This window comes from Desmodus rotundus, chromosome 7 (genome assembly GCF_022682495.2).
Source record: "Desmodus rotundus isolate HL8 chromosome 7, HLdesRot8A.1, whole genome shotgun sequence".
NCBI classification, from domain to species: Eukaryota; Metazoa; Chordata; class Mammalia; order Chiroptera; family Phyllostomidae; genus Desmodus; species Desmodus rotundus.
The window spans coordinates 36,074,299-36,094,257 of record NC_071393.1 but is presented as its reverse complement, the minus strand read 5'-3'; the positions used below and the strand labels follow the sequence as shown (position 1 = coordinate 36,094,257).

The following is a 19,959-nucleotide window of genomic DNA, read 5'->3' as shown; positions in this document are numbered from 1 at the left end:
CCTCCTACCGCCGCAGAGCCCAAGCCTCGCGAGACCCTCACGCCAAGCCGTGGGGCGGCTGAGGAGCGATGGCGGCAAAACTCGCGAGAAGAAGCGGCCTCCACTGCTGCTCCCGCCCCTCGGGCTTGGCGTCCCCGCCCCTGCAGAGGCTGATTGGCCAAGCTCGAGGTAGGTCACGTGCTACGGGCTCTTCTGGGCACGTGACAAGTGAGGCTGAGTTCCTGCGCGCTTTTGGCGTTAGGAAACTGAGAAGTGTGTGTCCCGGTCGCTAATCCCTAGTTGAGACAGGGAGGGGCCCTTAAGTAGGAGGAAGCTTTAGGAGCTTAATGTATATTCTCCACCCATCCTGCCTTGCAGTCATGGGAGCTCTTGTCTGCGGAACTTGACGCATCACTGCCTCTTTTTTAAAAAATTTATTTATTTTTAGAGAATGGGGAAGGAAAGGAGAAAAAGAGGGAGAGAAACATGGATGAGTGAGAGATACATCCATCCACTGCCTCTCCCACACCCCCTGCTGGGGACCTGGTGGGCAACCCAGGCATGTGCCCTGACTGACAATCCAACAAGCGACCCTTTGGTTCACAGGCCAGCACTCAGTCCACTGACCCACACCAGCTAGGGCATCACTGCCGCTTTTGTGCCATTTTTTCATTGTTTCCAGGGAAGCCCTGCTGTTTCTCCCTCTGGTACTTTGACTTTAGACCTCTTTTGGCATCTAGCTGAACCTTTCTAACCTACAGTTTTAACTTTCCAGGCTACCTGATACACTCCCCATGCTCCATATTTCTCTGAGCTTTTCTGCCTGTACGTCTGCTCCCTCTGCCTGGAATGTCCTCCTTTCCAGGCCCTTCTATTGCCCCTCCCCATTTGTGGCCTTCCTTTAGCTTCATAAAACCTCAGGGCCTAAAGTTTAGCCTAATTGCCAATTAGACACTAAATTCAACAAGAAAGTCACCATATATTAATTTATTGGAAGAATCTTCAGAAGCATTGTCATGCAGCAAACATCTGTTGAGCATCATCTGCTGAGTGCAAGGTTTTAACACCCGCTGACACCTGCTGTACAACCCAGTTTTGAAAGCATGGTTGCCCCACTCTACAAAGCGTACAGCCTGGTCCACAGGAGGCAAACACAAGGCCCGCGGACCAAACCCAGCCCATCACCTTATTTTACCCAGCCTGGCACCTTGTTTCTATCCAGTGGCAGCACCAAGCTCTTGCTTAACTGTTAAGGAGTAGTTACATTTATACAGTCCTAAAATTGTGTTCGGCCCTTTGAAGGCAACTGCGCAGCTGACGTGCCCCCGGTGAAAGTGAGTTGGACACCCCTGGTAGTCTATCAGAGGGGCAAGGAAGAGGATGAATTACCTAAAAAACAACACACGGGGAAAGAGTCAGCAAATCATCTGGCAATGCTGTCACGGTTCGCATGGAACTCTAGGAAGCGCTCTTTTTAAGGGTATTTTTTGTCCTCCCTTCAGCGCTGGCTTGCCCTGGTTGGTAAAGGAGTTTCTGTGGCATAGCCTATCAGCAGACACTCTGGGCAGAGTCTGTGGGGTGAAACCATGAGGAGCCACATAAGCAGCCCTGTTGATCTGAGAGCTCCAAGAGTCTAGAGGGAGGACACTCACCATGCCCCTTACATGCTCAAGTTAAAGGTGGCACACGCTTTCAACATGAACTTGGACAGCTGGTGGCTCCAGACCGAGCTTTCTAGCCAGCACCAGGACTATGACAATGGCATATTGTTGATTTAAGTTAAAATCATCTCCTTCATGCCCTCGGATGTGTGAGCAATAAAGGTTAATCCGCAGACAGCTCTGTATGGAGGGCTGCAGAGCCACCCTGTGATGGGACTAATATTTTCAGTTGATGGAAACTTTTCGGTTGGATGCAACCATTCTGCCTCATAACAGTAACTAGCATCGCTATTTGATCCTTAGGACAAGGAACCCTTACAAAATGATTACGCTCATGGTGTAGGTAGGGAAACTGAGGCTAAGTGAGGCATGACCTGCCCAGAGTCTGCGTGTTTGTGGTAATCATTAATACCAAACGGTTTGGTTTGCCTCCTTCTAAGCTCATGGCAGGGGTACATTTCTACCTTAAAATTGGGAATGGCGTGTTACTTGTTCTGGCCAATGTGAAATGTGAAAAATGGTATGTATCATCTTCAAGCAGCCACATTTCATTTCAGTTGCAGACATTGGAGCAAACTCTCGCCTGCCTGGTAATCAGTGATAATGATGGTGAAAGTGTCTGTCAAAATGAAACATGTCAGCCTGGGTCCCTGAGTTAACAGGATAAGCCCAGGCCTCTGCCAGCCTGCATAGAACTGGTAATGTCTGCTGAGTTAAGCTACTGTTATTCAGAGGTGTTTTCTCCTGCTGGATAGCCTGGACTATTCTGAGTAGGGGGAAGATGAATTCAGGTTCACCCCACTGCCTCTACCATCACCATCTGCTAAACTATGTGGCCTTGGGCAAATGACCTAACCCCTCTGGACCCTATTTTTCTGTCAAATGGTGCTAATGATAGCACCTATATCATAAGATTATGAAGGGAATAAATTAGTACACTTATGTACACCGTTTAGACCAGTTTCTGGTGCACAGTAAATATCCAAATGATGACAATAATGAAAATGAATTCTGTTGTAACTACCGCTGCTACAATGCTGACTCCAGCTCTCCGTTCTCCATAACTATGCCATTTTTCTTACAAAAAGTGATTCTGGAAGAAACTTAAGTACAGTGTTACCAATCAACTCTCAAAACCTGCAGTTATGAGGAATACTTTTGCCCTGGAGAAAGTATCATCCCTATCATCAAATCCTATGTGATAGATAGTAGCTGTACTTTTGTTGAGAAAATATATGATAACTAAAACCTCTCAATAATGCGGTAACTTTTAAAAATAAATTTAGGAATTTGGCTTTTTTCTTTTTTTAAGATTTGCATACATTTAAAAATCTCTCTACAGTTAGTTAAATGCAGCCAACTGTGCAAGATGCTGAGCTCCTTGCAATATCTCACAATACCCCTAGGTGTCCTCGGAGCGCAAGGTGAGACAAACTTTCCCTGCCTCCAGGGACTGCTTGGAAGGTGGCTTTCCAGTTTTTCCAGTGCTGACAGCACCTCCTGGTGGCAAGTCCTGTAACAAGGCATTCCAAATTAAACAACTGCCAGTGGTTTTGTTTGCTGTGTTCCATTCCTCCACAGGAAGGATGTCAGTGAAAATGGTAGTAATGTTGGTGGAGTTGACTTTGAACCCCCTAATGGTTTCCTTTCTACATCCTGCAAAATCTCTGCTCCTCTGAAGTTCTTTTCATCCAGATGCACCACCCTGTCCATCTTGATTGCTGCTATCTTCTGACCTCCCAAAGTAATCTTTCCCCCCCCCCCCCGCCCTCTCCAACTCCTCCAGGAGGAGGAAACCATGACCAATTTGTTCACTACTGTATCTCCAGTACCTAACACAGTGCCTGGTGGGTATTTAGTGAATATGTCTTGAGTGAATAGATGAGTCACACAGCTGGACCCAGAACTGAGATTCCCAACTCTCAGTCCAGTGCTCCTTCCACTCTACCACTCTGATGATGGGGTCCAGGCCTGCCTCAAGGCCCAGCTCTAATTCTACTTGTTCTGGGAAGGCATCTCTATGCCTTGACCATTCATTCATTCCTCATTCACCCAACAAACTTGGAGTGCCTAATCTGTGCAAGGGTGTACCATGGTGAACACCTTATATTGTAGAGGGAACATAGACATTGAGCAACAATGATGCGACTCCTTACTTAATTATAATTTTGCTCTGTGCTAAAAGAAGACATACCAGATACTAAGAAAGGGCATTATAGGGAAACCTGAGTCTGGATTGAAGTGGTCACGAGAAAGTCTGCTGGAGGAAGGAACAGTGAAGCTGTGCTTTAAAGGAGGCTTAAGAGTTAACCAGAAAAAAGTGGGGCAGGCATGGGCAGAGGAGTTCGGTTTCAGGCAGGTGGAACTGCAAGTGTCAAGGGTCAAAAAACTCAAAAACACTCAAACTCATAGAGATTGAATAGCATGCTATTAAGCAATGGGTCAAGAATGAGATCAAGGAAGAAATCAAAAAATTTCTGGAGACAAATGAAAATGAACTCACAACAGTTCAAACTTATGGGACACAGCAAAGGCAGTCCTGAGAGGGAAGTTCGTAGCAATACAGTCCTACCTAAAAAGATAGAAACATTTCAAATAAACAACCTAACCCTACATCTATAAGAACTAGAGCAACAACAACAAAGACAGCCCAGAACAAGTAGAAGGAAGGAAATAACCAAGATCAGAGCAGAATTAAACAACATAGAGATTAAAGAAATAATTCTAAGGATCAATAAATCCAGGAGCTTGTTCTTTGAAAAGATAAACAAAATTGACAAGCCTTTAAGCAGACTCATCAAGAAAAAAAGAGAGAGGTCCCAAATAAACACAATCAAAAAAGAAGAAATTACAACTGACACCACATAAATACAAAGGATTGTAAGAAATTACTAGGAAGAACTGTATGCCAAGAAATTTGAAAACCTAGGTGAAACGGACAAATTTCTAGAAAAATAGAATCTTCCAAAACTGAATGAAGAACTAGCAGAAAACCTGAACAGACCAATAACAGCTGATGAAATCAAAGCAGTAATCAAAAAGCTCCCAGCAGACAAAGGCCCTGGACCAGACAGTTTCACAGGAGAATTTACAAAACATGTAAGGAAGAGCTAACCCCTATCCTTCCCAGACTTCTCCAAAAAATCCAAGAAGATGGAAGACTCCCAAACTCTTTTTATGAAGCCAGCATCATCCTAGTCTCAAAACCAAATAAGGACATAACAAAGAAAGAAAACTACAGGCCAATATCACTGATAGACATAGCCATTAAAATCCTCAACAAAATATTGGCAAACCGGATCCAGCAATACATTAAAAAGATCATACACCATGATCAAGTGGGATTCACCCCAGGGATGCAAGGATGGTAAAATATTCACAAATCAATAAACATAGTATATCACATAAACAACAGCAAAGACAAAAACCACATGATTATATCAATAGATTCAGAGAAGCATTTGATAAGGTACAGCACCCTCATATGATAAAAACAGTCAGCAAAGTGGGAATAGAGGGAGCATTCCTCAACATAATAAAGGCCACATATGAGAGACCTACAGCCAAAATCATACTCAATGGACAAAAACTAAAAACTTTCTCACTAAGATCAGGAACAAGACAAGGATGTCTGCTTTCACCACTTCTATTCAACATAGTATTGAGTGTCCTAGCCACAGCAATCAGACAAGAAGAAGAAATAAAAGGCATCCAAATTGGAAAGGAGGAAGTAAAACTGTCATTGTTTGCAGATGACATGATCGTGTACATGGAAAACCCTACAGACTCCACCAAAAAACTACTCGATCTAATAGTGAATGTGGCAAAACAGCGGGATACAAAGTCAATATTCAGAAATCAAAGGCATTTTGGTACACCCACAATGACAGAAATGAAATGAGGGAAAAAATCCCATTTGCTCTAGCAACAAGAAAAATAAAATACCTCAGAATAAACCTAACCAAGGAGGTAAAAGACCTGTACTCAGAAAACTACACAACACTGAAGAAAGAAATGAAGGAAGACACAAACAAATGGAAGCATGTGCCATGCTCATGGATTGGAAGAATTAACATCATCAAAATGTCTATACTACCTAAAGCAATTCATAGATTCAATGCAATCCTTATTAAAATACCAAAGACATATTTCACAGGTATAGAACAAACACTTCAAAAATTTATATGGAACCATAAATGACCCTGAATAGCTGCAGCAATTTTGAGAAAGAAGAACAAAGTAGGAGGGATCACCATACCTGACATCAAACTATATTACAAGGCCACAGTATTCAAAGCAGTCTGGTACTGGCATAAGAACAGACACATAGATCAATGGAACAGAATAGAGAGCCCAGAAATAAACCCAAGTCTCTATGGTCAATTAATACTCAACAAAGGAGGCAGAAGCATAAAATGGAATAAAAATAGCCTCTTCAACAAATGGTGTTGGGAGATCTGGACAGCTACATGTAAAAACATGAAACTTGACCACCAGCTTACACCATACGCAAAAATAAACTCAAGATGGATAAAAGACTTGAACATAAATCACGATACCATAAAATTCCTAGAGGAGAATATAGGCAGGAAAATCTCAGATATTGCACACAGCAATATTTTCACTGATATGTCCCCTAGAGCAAGGGACATAGAAGAAAGAATAAACAAATAGGACTTCATCAAAATAAGAAGCTTCTGCATGGCTGAAGAAAAATTACCAAAATGAAAGGGAACCAACTGTATGGGAAAATATATTTGCCAGTGAAATCTTGGACAAGGGTTTGATCTCCAAAATATATAAAGAATTCACACAACTCCACACCAGGAAGACAAACAATCCAATTAAAAAATGGGCAAAGGACCTGAACAGACACTTCTCCAAGGAGGACATTCAGAGGGTCCAGAGACATATGAAAGGATGCTCAGCATCACTAGCCATTAGAGAGATGCAAATTAAAACCACAATGAGATACAACCTCACACTGGTCAGAATGGCCATCATAAACAAATCAACAAACAATAAGTGTTGGAGAGGATGTGGAGAAAAGGGAAGTCTAGTGCACTGTTGGTGGGAATGCAGACTGGTGCAGCCACTGTGGAAAACAGTATGGAATTTCTTCAAGAAACTAAAAATGGAACTGCCATTTGACCCAACAATTTCACTGCTGTGTTTATACCCTAAGAACCCTGAAACACTAATTCAAAAGAACCTATGCACCCCAATGTTCACAGCAGCACAATTTACAATAGCCAAGTACTAGAAGCAGCCTAAGTGCCCATCAGTAAATGAGTGGATCAATAAACTACAGTACATTTACACAATGGAATACTACACAGCAGAGAGAAAGAAGGAGCTCCTACCCTTCGCAACAGCATGGATGGAACTAGAGAGCATTATGCTAAGTGAAGTAAGCCAGGCCGTGAAAGACAAATACCACATGATCTCACCTATAAGTGGAACCTAACAAAACAAACTGGCAAACAAAATATAGCCAGAGATGTTGAAATCGACAACAGACTGACAGTAACCAGAGGGGAGGGGAGAGGGAAATAACATGGGAAAGAAGGGAAAGGGACGTAAATGAACATGAATGAGGGACCCATGGGGCAGAGCCAAGGGGGGTGGGATTGAGGATGGGTCATGGGCTTGGGCAGGGTGGGGGAAAGCGATGTTGGGAAAATGGAGACAACTGTATTCGAACATCAGTAAAAAAAAAAAAAAAAAGTAAAAAAAAGAATTAAGAGGGAAAAAAATAGTGACATTGTCTCCAGGGAGCCTCGTCTCTGCCTGACAGAGACCAACCCCACAGCCTTTCCCTGTTGGGCACTACAGGGTCCGCTGATCCTGGCAGTCCGTGCTTGGCTTGTCTTCTTTCAAGAGGAAGCTGCCTCAGCCCTGCCACCTCTGCCCGCTTCATTCATCCTTCCTACTGGTGGTGCTGGGTTTTTTACCTGTCCTTGGTTAAAAGTCTCTTTTTTTGAGGAGTCTTTGGTTTATTTCTGGTGTCTAATCTTCTCTGGTTTTATTTTCAATTTGGTTGTGAGAGGAGGTGTGCTGTATATCCTCCTACTCCGCCACCACCTTGTAGCCCCGGGGTATTAAAAAAAAAGCTGCATTGTTTTTACTTTTATTATTGAGTTTCAAGACTTCTTTTTTATGTTGTGATACGAGCCCTTCATCAGATATATGTGTTGTGAATATTTTTTCTCAGTCCGTAGTTTGCTTATTTATTTCTCGATAGTACTTTCTGATGAATAGAAGTTTTTAAATTGTGATGAAGTCTCTTGTATGGTTTTTGGATCCTCCATAAGGAACCTTTGCTTACCCACAGGTCACAATGATGTTCTCCTAGCAGTTCTAGTAGTTGCCTTATTTTAGGTCCATGATCCACCTTAGTTGGTTTTAGTGTCCAGTGGAAGGTAGGCATTGATGTCCTTCATTTCCCAGATGGGTATTCAATTGTTCCACCAACATTTCTTGAGAACATTTTCCTTTGCCCATGGAATTCCTTTTTATCAAAAATCATTTGACTGTATTAAGAATAGAGTTACTATATGACCCAGCAATCCCTCTTCTTGGTATCTACCTGAAAAACTCGAAAACATTTATTTGCAAAGATATATGCACCTCTATGTTCATTGCCGCTTTATTCATGGTGGCCTAGACATGGAGAGAAGCAAAGTGTTCTTTGATAGAGAAGTGGATAAAGAAGAGGCATCTCTCTCTCTCTCTCTCTCTCTCGCTCGCGCGCTCTCTTTGTGTGTCTGAAGATATCTTTACATTGCCTTCATATGTCGAAGAGTATTTTTGCTGGAGATAGAATTATGCGTTTGCAGGTGTCTTCTCTCAGCAGCTTAAAAGTGCCATTTAGTTTCCTTCCAGTTTCCATAGTTTTGATATGACTTTGAAAAAAAATGTGTCCTTATTCTCTGGTTGTTTTTAAGGTTTACTACTTAGTTTTGACTAGTAGCTACTTAGCTATTTGACTAGTAGGTGCTTGAATGGTTTTCTTTGTGTTTATTCTGCTTCAGTTTCACTGAGCATCTTAAATCTGTATATGGATACCTTTCATAATTTTTGGAAAGTTCTTGGTCATTCTCTCTTCCAATTCTTCTTCTTTGTCATTCTCTCTCTCCTCTCTTGTGGGATTCCAGTTGCAAACATAATTGAATTTGGGATTATGTCCCACGTGTCTCTTGTACTCAGTTCTTTTCATTTTTTTTCTCTGTGGGGTTCAGTTTGGATAATTTACATGTATTTGCCTTTGAGCTCACTAATCCTGTCTGTTACTGTTAAATCTATCCAATAAATTTATAATTTCAGATATTGCATTTTGCAGTTCCAGAAAGTCCATTTGACAATTTCCTAGATTACAATTCTCTGTTGAAGTTCTTTTTAACCATTTTGTCATATTTTCCAGTTTTCTCTTTAATATATTTGTAATAGTTATTTAAAATGCCTCTTTTTTGTTCACTGCAATATCTGGGTCACCTGTGGGGTCTTCTTCTTTTATCCTTTTTTTCTCCTAAAAAATGTGTGACATTCTTCTGCCTCTTCCCATGTCTTTTATAATTCTGTGTTGTACAGTGAAGATTGTATGTAAACGGCCAGAGACTGAAGATGATGATATTCTTTCCCGGAGAGATTCTACCCTTTCTTTGTTCGGCAGATGAGGGGTCGATCACAACAATATAGGTGGAAAATGAACTGGACGGAGTTGGGTCGTCAGCCTCAGTGTCCCTCTTGTTTGATTGAGACCTAGTCAAGTCTCTACCTCCTTCGCCATGAGACACTGTGGAAGATTCATGTATACCTGTCAGAGGTGTGCGCTTAGATCTTAAACTTCCCAGTCAACATAGCTTCGAAATGTGCAGATGTCACAAGAAGGGGACCAGCTGTGTGTTTGGCACAAACCCCTCTTCCTGTAGCAGAACTTTGTCTCCTAAGCACTGTGAGCCTGTGGGAAATTTCACTCTGTTATTCTGCACCCTCCCCACCCCACTCCCAGCCTTCTTTGCCACGTAAGCAGAAAACCAGCCATGCTTCATGGGCTCTTTTCAATCTAAGTTCCCACTTCTTTAATTATAGGAAATAACTGGACATTGTATCTTAAAATGTTTTATCTTCTGTTTCTTGTTTGGAGGCCCTGGCTAAACAGATACAGGCACTTCTATTTTTTTTTCTTTTGTCATCCATATCTCTGATCTTTTCTTTATATTGTCCATATCTATAGTCTTCTTGATATTATTTATGTTGGGTTTTGTTCTTACTGATTTTCCAACTCTCGCTTCTGTTCTTTGGCTGAATACGTTCTGCTCCTTACCCCATCTGCTGAGTTTTTTTCAATAACCAGTGATGATGCTTGTCATTCTTAACATTTATAGATATTTTCTGTATTGCTCTTCTTGCTTCATATTTAGTGTCCTTCCTATGCCTGGACGATATGTATTATTCTTATTGTAAATCTTCTGCCCAATCTATTCATTCTACTTCGTCTGCTACGGTCATTCCTTTGGTAGTTGTCTTTGTCTCTGAACTCATGTTCCCTTAGAAATGTCAGTCCTCTTGGCCGACAGTGTGTACTTTGGGAGGAGGAGTGAGATTAAAGACCGGATTTCAGCTTTGGCTCCTTTTGGTAGAGTTAGGGGGGCAGAGCCTCAGGGGGTAGAGCCTCCAAGCACCTCTTGTCTGTCTGTTACTGTGCACAGATAAACCAGAGAGCTCTGCCTTCCAGAGGACACCTCTGAGCTTTGCCCAAGTCATTCCTCTTTTCTAAGAGCCGCCTTGCTCTTTGTGGTCACTTACCCCCGCCAAAGTGTGGAAGGGAAGGAGAGACTGCCCAGTGGCTGCCTGCCAGCCTTTGTTTGTTGAACCTATTTCACTCTCAGCTGCCTCCAGAAGGGCCTTGAGGTTACCTTCCCATTTCTAGCTGCTGTGATGCTATGTTCTGCCCACAGAGGTGATAGGGCAGGCTACTATACAAGTGGAGGATTGTGGAGGAGGGACAAATCCACAGACGAGGTGAGACTCTTCCCACAGGTTCTCATTCACTCTTAATATCCAACTCTCTCCATCTCGACACTGCGGTATCCACCCATACTGGGAACTGCCTGGCGTCTGGTTTCTTCAGGGATTAGGTTCTGGGAAAGATCACCCCTCTCTCATGTACACAGTGTCTCCAAGGTTGAGTTTAGGGAAGGGTATCTGTACTCCACTTAATTTAGCATCAAGATAGAAATGAGACACCCCCATCTGCTTTCCATCTTTAGAAATTCCCCAGTATTTCTGGTCTGCTAAAGGTTCTTCATCTTATTTTTTTATCCTCACCCTGGGACATTTTTAAAAATTGATTTTAGAGAGAGAGGAAGACAGGGGAGAGGGAGAGAGAGACAAAGAGACAGAGAGAGACAGAGAAGGAAAGAAAGAGAAAAAGAAAGAAAGAAAAAGAGAGAGAGAGTTACACTGATATGAGAAAAATCTATCAGTTGCCTCCCATACCTGCCCCAACTGGGAATTGAACCCACAACCTAGGTAATGTGCCCTGGCTGGAAATTGAACTTGCAACCTTTTGGCGTACGGGATGATGCCCCAACCTAATGAGCCAGCTGGCCAGGGACTTCATCTTATTTTTAAATTTCTGTTATGTATTGATTGTTTTAAAAGTCATTTATATTCTGTCATTTCAAATGTAAGACTTTGTTCTAAAAGCCTTCCTTCTCTCCTGAAGGATCTCATACTCAGGAAAAAGCTGGGTTCTCATCCTCTTTCGCCCCAGCTTTCCCCATCTGTAGAACAGGAGTGGCTGGACAGGATAATAGTTGAGGGACCCTCTACCTCCCCTGGGATATCGCGCCGAGGATCGCACCCAACTATGTTGGGCTCATTTTCTTCTTTACATTTCCTATCGGTTCAGAAATGTGGGTGGTGGCACCACATTCTTCCTGATTTCATTCTGGTCATGAGTAGTCAGAGAGCAAAATATAGAGCTGAGAAGTGAAGACTGTTTCCTCTTAGGGAGAAAAAAAAAGCATAAATTACCTACAGAAGCAATTCCTATAATAAGCAGCTGAGTTAGGTGAACACAGGACTATCCTGAGAAATATAAACCCGGTGGTAGGGGTGGGAATATGGAGTGGGGATAATTTAAGGATTTCTTAGTATTCTCAAAGCAAAAGCAGAATTCCAAATTACTTTGAGCTTGACCTCTGGCCTCTCAAAAGCCCTGAAGTTGCTAAAGGCTAATGTGAAATTATAACTCTTTAAGAGATAGTGGTATCTCTGTGTGGCCTATGATGCCAGAAAACAGTAATAAACTGAATGACCTCCAAGAATTTTGCCCATAATATGTCAATGATGTCTCTTTGTAGGGGCAGAAACCATAATGCTTCTGGGAAGAGCTAAAATCCATTCTAAGAAGGGTTGGGGGAGCTGCAAGGAGCATGGGATGCTCACTCTCCCCTAAATCTATCCTTGAACTGGTATTTTGATTATTCAACCTGTGACCCCAGGCCATAAAGACCTGAGCCTGACAGATCTCAAACTGAGAGGGCTGGGGTAATGCGTGGGGCCTTTGAGGTTCAAGAATGAGGCACAGGTAGGCCTCACTCCTTGCTGTCCATGATTTTAGGCATCATAAAGCCATAAACTACTGGGCAAAGACCTCAGCTCAACCCTCATGTGCAGATGGAGAAACTGAGGCTGAGAGAAGACAGAGAACCCCTACTATGAGTCACAGAGTGAGTCAGCAGCTGGCCTAGGATTACAACCCAAGGCCTCTTACTTCTATGCAGGAGTATAATTCCTGTACCCAGGTGCTTAGTAGGTCCCTAGAGCTCCTGAGCCCCCTCCCCCACATTGAGGTTGAGGGAGACCCTGGGTCAGGCATAGAATAAGGGCTAAGTAAAGGTGTATTACTATGGTGGATGCTATGGTAGGCTGTCGGGACCCCCTTTTGTGACCGAAGGACTTAACTCCCGCAGCTGCTGGGGCACCACAGGAATACTCCTCTCATTTTTAAGTCTTCATCAGGAATTGCCTCTGCTAAAGAAAGTAAACTACATCATGCTATTCCCCCTTCCCAGGAGACCCACATGCAATGATTGATCAGAACTTGGCTATAAAAGGCCAATCCTGGCCCCGACACAGAACAGTTCTAAAGAGGTCACCCTAACTTCAGAGAACCCCCGTGGGGTTAGCCAGGACCTTTGTTGAGCCTGTATTGTGGCCCATCCTCTCCCTCTGCCCAGTGCTATGTCCTCCCTTTTTTTCCTCCTGGCATTACGCCTAAGAGCATCCCTAACCAACCTCTTGCACGCTAAACTCCATCTCAGAACCAATCCTGACATGCTGGGTTGAATTACAGTCATGAGGAGACCTAGGGAAGAAGCTGGGGTCAGGTGGGTTCAATCATGGAGGGAGAGCAGCTGAAGAGAGATGGGCCATTAGGTAAGGTATGGACTCCGGACCTGGACGCCAGGATTCCCTCCTCCCCACAGCAGCTCCCTGCCCTATTGCGATCTTGCTTGCAACCCCAGAGCAGAAAGGGGAGAGGGTACGCCAGTACTGCTGTTCCAAACTGTGAACTTTATCACTGCTTACAACCATGCTCAGTGTTCTGGAGGATCGATCTCTCCTATTCCTCATAGCCACTAGCCAAATCTTCTCCCTTTTCTTAGACGCTGCCCACTCTCACTTCCCTTGCTCTCAGAAGATTATCTTGCCTTTTACTTTTACTTTACAGGAAAAAAATAAAATTAAATTAAGCCTTCTGTAGGGCCGCCATTGGTTTTCCATCTCATCCCCATTACCCCATCATCACCTCCTTCTCTCCAGGCCAAGGAAGATGTGGCTGTCCCCAAGTAGGCCCCAAATCCTGTCTCTTTCTGCCTCTTCAGAGATCTCTCTGTGCCAAGCATCAAACCCCTTCTCCCTCAGGGGACTTACCTTCTTCCTCTGTCCTTCTACCTTCCCATGGGCACATGAACATGCTCAGATCTCTCAGATCTTGGAAAAAAACACCACAGCCATAGTTATCCTGTGCTTTTCAACTGCCGGTCCTCCCATTCGCCCATCCATCCACTCGACAAACTGTAACTGAACACCTACTACTATGTGCCAGGCACTATTCTAGGTGCAGGAGGACAGCAGCAAACAAAAGAAAGCCCTGACTCTCATAGAACTTATATTCTATGGAGGGAGATAGAAAGCAAATGTATAAACAATGAATACATAATATTGACAGAAAGCAAATAAGTGCCAAGTGGAAAAATCAAGCAGAGTAAAGGAGTTGGGGATGGCTAACAATGGGGATGTAGGTGGGTATTGCTTTATATGGGGTGGTTAGGGAAGGCCTCCCTGGTGAGGTACAATTTGAACAGAGACCTGGAGAAAGTAAAGGATTGAGCTATATGGATATCAGGGGAAAGAGTGCCCCAGTCCAGAGGAATAACAAGTACAAAGATCCTGAGAAAAGTGGGTCTGGTATATTCAAGGAACGGCCACAAAGGAGCGTAGAATAAAGAAAGAAAGAGGGACTGTGGCAGGCGACGGGATTGAAAGAATAGCGAGGGGCCAGGTCATGTAGGGCTCTACGGGCCAATTTAAAGCCTTGGCTTTGGCAGGAGCCTGCAGAACCCAGTCATCTGCCATGCTGCTCTTCTGCCCCGGCTGCTGCGGGAATGGGCTTATCATGGAGAAAGGACAGTGCTACCACCCTTTCACCTGCAACACTGCCTTTACCTGGGCAACATCACCCTCAGGTTGACGAATCCGGAGTATCCAAAGCCAAAAGAAGTGGACGATGTGCTTAGAGCAGCTGCCTGGAAAAACGTTGCCTCTACTGCAGAGCCACGTCCCAAACGTGAACCTCCTCAGGCCTATTTCACGCAGCGTCAGACCCACTGCGCCAATGACCACCTTCCACAAGCGCTGCAGTGCTCAATGTAAGCGCCACGAGAGGGACTAGAGCCAGGCTGGCCCAGCTGAGTTCTTCCTCAGCGTGGATTCCCTGCTGGGAGCAAGCCCTACATGTCCCAAGGGGCTTTTTAGTTGGGGCGGAAAGCTAGCCTTTTTAATTAAGGTTGTGGGCCAGTGTGTTGGGAAATGCACACAGAGCCCACCTGCCAATCAGTGGATGCACTCATTGATGTCCAGGGAGATTTTGTGTGTGGGATTATTCACAACTCTGATGCGAGCAAAGAGACCAATCGGGAGGCTGTTACCATGCAGGCGAGTGATGGGAGTGGCTTGGACGAGGGTGGTAGCAGTGGAGTTGGAGAGAGTTCATCAAGCTCTGAGTATATTTTGAAGGTAGAGCCAGTAGGATTGGTGATGTGGGGTTTGCAAGAAAAATATCAAGGAGAAGTGCAAGATTTTTAGCCTGGTCTGCTGGAAGAAGGGAGTTGCCATAACCTGAAATCAGGAAGGCTATAGGACTAATAGTTCATTTGTTTTTGTATCATTCTGTTTCTGTGATGGTGGGTAGGGGTAAAATGGAAATTTTAAGTTTGATCGGAGACAAATGGAGATGTTGAGTAGGCAGTTGGAAATGCAGAATTCAAGGACAGTCCAAGGTGGAGATTTGAATTGGAGAGTTGTCAGCACACAGTATTTAAAGAGCTGAGAGGGTCAAGGGAGTGGGTGTAGATCCAGAGGAAAAGATTTCTGAGTACGAAGGCTTAGGGCTCCCCAACATGAAGAGCCTAGAGAGGAGAGAAGGACCCAGTTTAAGAGACTAGAAGGAGCAATCAGTGAATAAGGTGAGAAGAAAAGCAAGACAGGGAAGTTCTAGGAGCAGAGAGTTTCAAGAAAGAGATTGAATAAATCAGGGGAGAGAGTGGAAAGATGTATGATGTAGGAGCGAGGCAGAATGGCTGGAGCGATACCTTTGAGTAGGTAAGTGTGCTCAAGAGGATGGCCAGCCTCAACAGGAATACAGCACCAGGGCCAGGCAGAGTATGTGGGCCCAGACGCTCCATCTCCCCTCCCAGCTCCCTCTTCTCAGGAGTGGCTTTCCCATTCAGCCTCCACCATCTGTCTCCTTTCCTAGTTTCCAACTTGGAGACTGGCATTGAGGAGCATCATTGTAGACCTAGGATGGAGTGAGGATGGAAGCCCTCTTCCGTTGCATTTCCATTTATCACCAGGAGGGGGCAAAGGGTAGCAAGTGCCGTTGTCAAACCGGGCAGGGAAAACTTGAAAAGGAGTAGGGGACAAATGTCCGTTCAGGTCTTCTGCCCATTTTTTAATTGAATTATTTGCGGGTTTTTTTAGATTAAGTTGCATGAGTTTCTGATATATTTTGAATATTAACCCCTTATTGGATGTATCACTGGGGAATATCTTCTCCCATTCAGTAGGTTGTTAATGGTTTTCTTAGCTGTGTAGAACCTTTTTGAGCTTGATGTATTCCCATTTGTTTACTTTTTTCTTTTGTTTCCCTTGCCTGAGAGAGACACATCCAAAAAGATATTGCTAAGAGCAATGTCATAGAGTTTACTGCCTATGTTTCCTTCAAGGAGTTTTATGGTTTCAGGTCTTACATTTAAGTCTTTAAACTATTTTGAGTTTACTGTTGTATATGGTATAAGAAATTGGCCCAGTTTCATTCTTTCGCATGTATCTGTCCAGTTTTCCCAACACCATTTGTTGAAGAGACTGTCTTTAGCCCACGGTGTATTCTTGCCTCCTTTGTCATAGATTAACTGAGCATGGTTACTCAGCCATAAAAAAAGAATGAAATCTTACCATTTGCGACTTACATGGATGGACCTAGAGAGGATTATGCTAAGCGAAGTAAGTCAGACAGAGACAAATACCAATGATGTAGCTTACATGCAGAATCTAGAGAACAAAACAAATGAGCAAACAACACAGACACAATCTCATAGACACAGAGAACACGTTGCTGGTTGCCAGATGGGAGGAGTGTTGGGGAGATGGTTGAAAAAAGTGAAGGGATTAAGAAGTACAAATTGCCAGTTATAAAAATGGTTACAGGGCCCTGACTGGTATAGCTCAATAGACTGAGCGTGGGCTGTGAACCAAAAGGTCGCCGGTTCGATTCTCAGTCAGGGCACATGCCTGGATTGTGGGCCAGGTCCGCAGTCGGAGCCAAGTGAGAGGCAACCACACATGGATGTTTCTCTCCCTCTCTTTCTCCCTCCCTTTCCCTCTCTAAAAATAAATAAATAAAATCTTTTAAATATTTTAAAAACTGGTTACAGGATGGAAAGTAGCACACAGGGAATATAGTCAATAACATCATAACTATGCACAGTGTCAGATGTGTGCTAGGCTTATTGGGATGGTTACTTTGTAAGTAAGATAAGTGTCTAATCACTATGCTGTGCACTAGAAATTAATATATTATTGTCTGTCAACCATAATTTTTAAATAATTTTAATTAAAAAAAAAAGAACAGGAAATTTGGAAGCCACCTGTTAGTCCCTTCCTGGCTTTGCGGCTTTCCTGTCCATGATGTAGCCTACTTCGTTAGGCCTACCTGCACAGCGGGGGAGGGGGAAATCCTCAGAGCGTTCTCAGTGAGAAAGAGCTGTTGGCTCAGCAGGTTACAGAGGAGATTGAGGACGATGCTTGGAGGAAGAGGAGGCGGAGGCGCAGAACAGCTGACCTACTTATCCTAGCCACATGGCCACTACTTGGCAGGCTGGGACGTCCTGGTTTCTAGCCTACTGTACTGTCTGTATCCCACTTCCACCAGCCAGGGTTAAGGCATTCACTCCAGAGTTCAAGTGTTCCAGTTCAAGTTTTCTCAACACAGGGGGTGGGGTAGGGGGCGGGGGTGGGTGGGGGAGTGAGCATGGGTAGCCTGGAGGACAATGAGCCAGGTTTCCCCCCTGAAGGGCTCTCAAGGTACCTGGGGAGACATGCTGTGAGACAAGCGGAGCATGCTGGGCAGCACATGTCGGAACAGACAGGACTGAAACTGGCACCTGTGTCAGAAGACTTGGGGAAGCAAGTGGACTTGTCCCGTCTCCGAGGAGCACGTCTGATAGATTCCTTTTCCCTGAAGCGAGAGGAACCGGACTGTGTGAATATTTACAGAGAGGCAGAGGGTGGTGGAGAGGGATCACATTTGGACGGCAGTGTTATCCCTGACAGGATGAAGGGCTGATTGGGGAATTTCTAGGGTGAGGGGAGAAACTCGGTGGCTGGGGTCATTCCTCAGAGGTGGACACATACTTCCCTGAGTGGATGAAGCCACTGCTGCTGCTGAAGTGTCCGTCTGGAAACCCAAGGGTTTCCTTGCAGAGTCAGGCTGTACGGATTCCTTTAGAAGTTATGTTTGTGATGATCTCATCATGGGAAATGAGGAAAGAAGAGGTGCCAAATATGTCACTGTGCTGAAAGACCAGCTTTAAGAAAACAAATGCAAGATTGTATTCATTAGCAACTGCTAGCCCTCAAAGTGGAAAAAGCCAATAAGAAATAACAGCCCACAGCTCAGTAGCAACATTGGGTGAAGTGGGTCGGTACGTAGAGAGCCCCACTTCTGGTGGCAGAAACAGGGCAGAGGGACATGGATAGAGAGCTGAGCCTTGTTCACTGCCTGAGGATGCCACAGCTCCTATGGCCCGCTGATCCCCGCCCGGGCTTTTCTCCAGGAGCGCGGACCCGAGTGGAGACCTAGCAGCAGCCAAGACCTGGTCCAAGAGGAGCTACTTCCACTGCATACCATATTTGTCCAGAAGAGAGGGACAGTGGGCTGAGAGAAGCCAGGGAAGGAAAGGGGGCTAGCGATGGCCATTGGTGGTCCTGCCTCAGAAATGAGGGATTGACACGAAGAACAGCAGGCTGAGAACTCCCCACTGGGAACAACAATAAACTGTTCTCACCATTGGGCAGCTAAGCCTTCCCTGTGTCCCATAGTCCCTATATTCAGATGGGACTATGTTCAGATGTCCTGAAGGTAGCCGGGCACATTGTCTCAAGCCCAACTAAAATCACATGATGATAATAGACCCTGCGACTGGAAACAGCAATATTAGTACTAAAGGTTTAGCACCTAGATGGAGATGAGGATTTCTGGGTTTAAGTGGTTTATCCACCTTCTTCCTTACCAGGCTCTCCACTGCCAACTTCTGATGCTGGACCCCTTGTTCTCCCAGCCCAGGGCACTCAACCTCACTCTTCAAGCTGGAGCTGTTACGTCTATTCTGTACTCTCTTCTCTGAGCCTGTCTTAGGCCAAACCTAAGAGCAGGGCCAGGGTGAGGGTGACGGTGACATAAAGGAAGCACCCATGGCACAACATCCAAGGAGGCCTCACTCTCAGTTATTAGCAAGTTATTTGCATGTGATTAGAAGTCACTAGACAAAAAACTCCCCACGGGGTGGAAGATTTCCCTGGGCCCTGTGGTGCTGTTTTTATTTTGTTTTGTTTTTAACTCTGTCCCAACCCGTCTCTTTGGAGGACCGCCCTGGCACTCTAGCAGCAGGACACAGACTCGGAGATGGACTCCTGGTGTCTGGAGCCCCGTGAGCCTGGTCTACGGCCAAGGAAGAGGAAAGGGAGGTGGGGCTGAATGGTTCCATCAGGGACATGGGAGGAGCAGGGCAGACAGTGAAAAGGGTGGGTCAGCTGAAGGCAGCCAGTCATACAAGCCCTGCTGGGAGATATGTGTTGGGGATGGGGTGAGGTGCTCCCCAGTGAGCCTCCTTGGAGGCACCTCCCCTTTTTTAGGCTGCTCCTGTTATGTTGCTGGCCAGGACATTCCAGGTGGGTATACTTGGAGCTAGACACCTGAAGTCTACTCCAACACTTAAGCGCTGGGAATAAGGAACTAGAAAGCAGGAACCTGCAGTGTCGCTACGTACCATATGCAACCCTACACTGGCTTTGGTCATTTGGAGGAAACATGGTTGCCTTAGACAGTATGGGTGGAATGGATGGCTCCAGATGGCAGCCTGGTGAGCCTGAAATGAGCGAGCAGGGTGGGGGTGGCCTTTGCTGAAGTAGCAAGGAATTGAGGCCTGAAAATGCAAACACCTCACCAAGTAATATGCAGCCACCAGCCTGAGCAGAGTGAGGCCAATGCCGAAATATTGGTGTCACAGAAATCCTTGAAAAGATGCCCAAATGGGGCCTTAAACCCCAGCACTGACAAAAGTCCATTTTTTTTTCTTATGGAAATGAATAGATTTTGAGTATCATTCTGCTTTCTAAGAGATGGGCTCCTTAGCTGCTCCAGACAGCTGCTCTGGGCTCTGGAGCTCTTCAAGTGTGTTCAGTCGATGAGGGGGCTCCTTGTCCTTCGATATGTCGGAGGAGGCAAAAGGAAGCTGAATCTCACCAT

At 44.8% G+C, this 19,959-nt stretch overlaps 1 pseudogene; it reads left to right on the top strand.

Moving 5' to 3' along the window:
- Window positions 1-14,289: 14,289 nt before the first annotated feature.
- Window positions 14,290-14,607, top strand: LOC128781352 (DNA-directed RNA polymerase III subunit RPC10 pseudogene; annotated as a pseudogene).
- The last annotated feature ends 5,352 nt before the right edge of the window (window positions 14,608-19,959 follow it).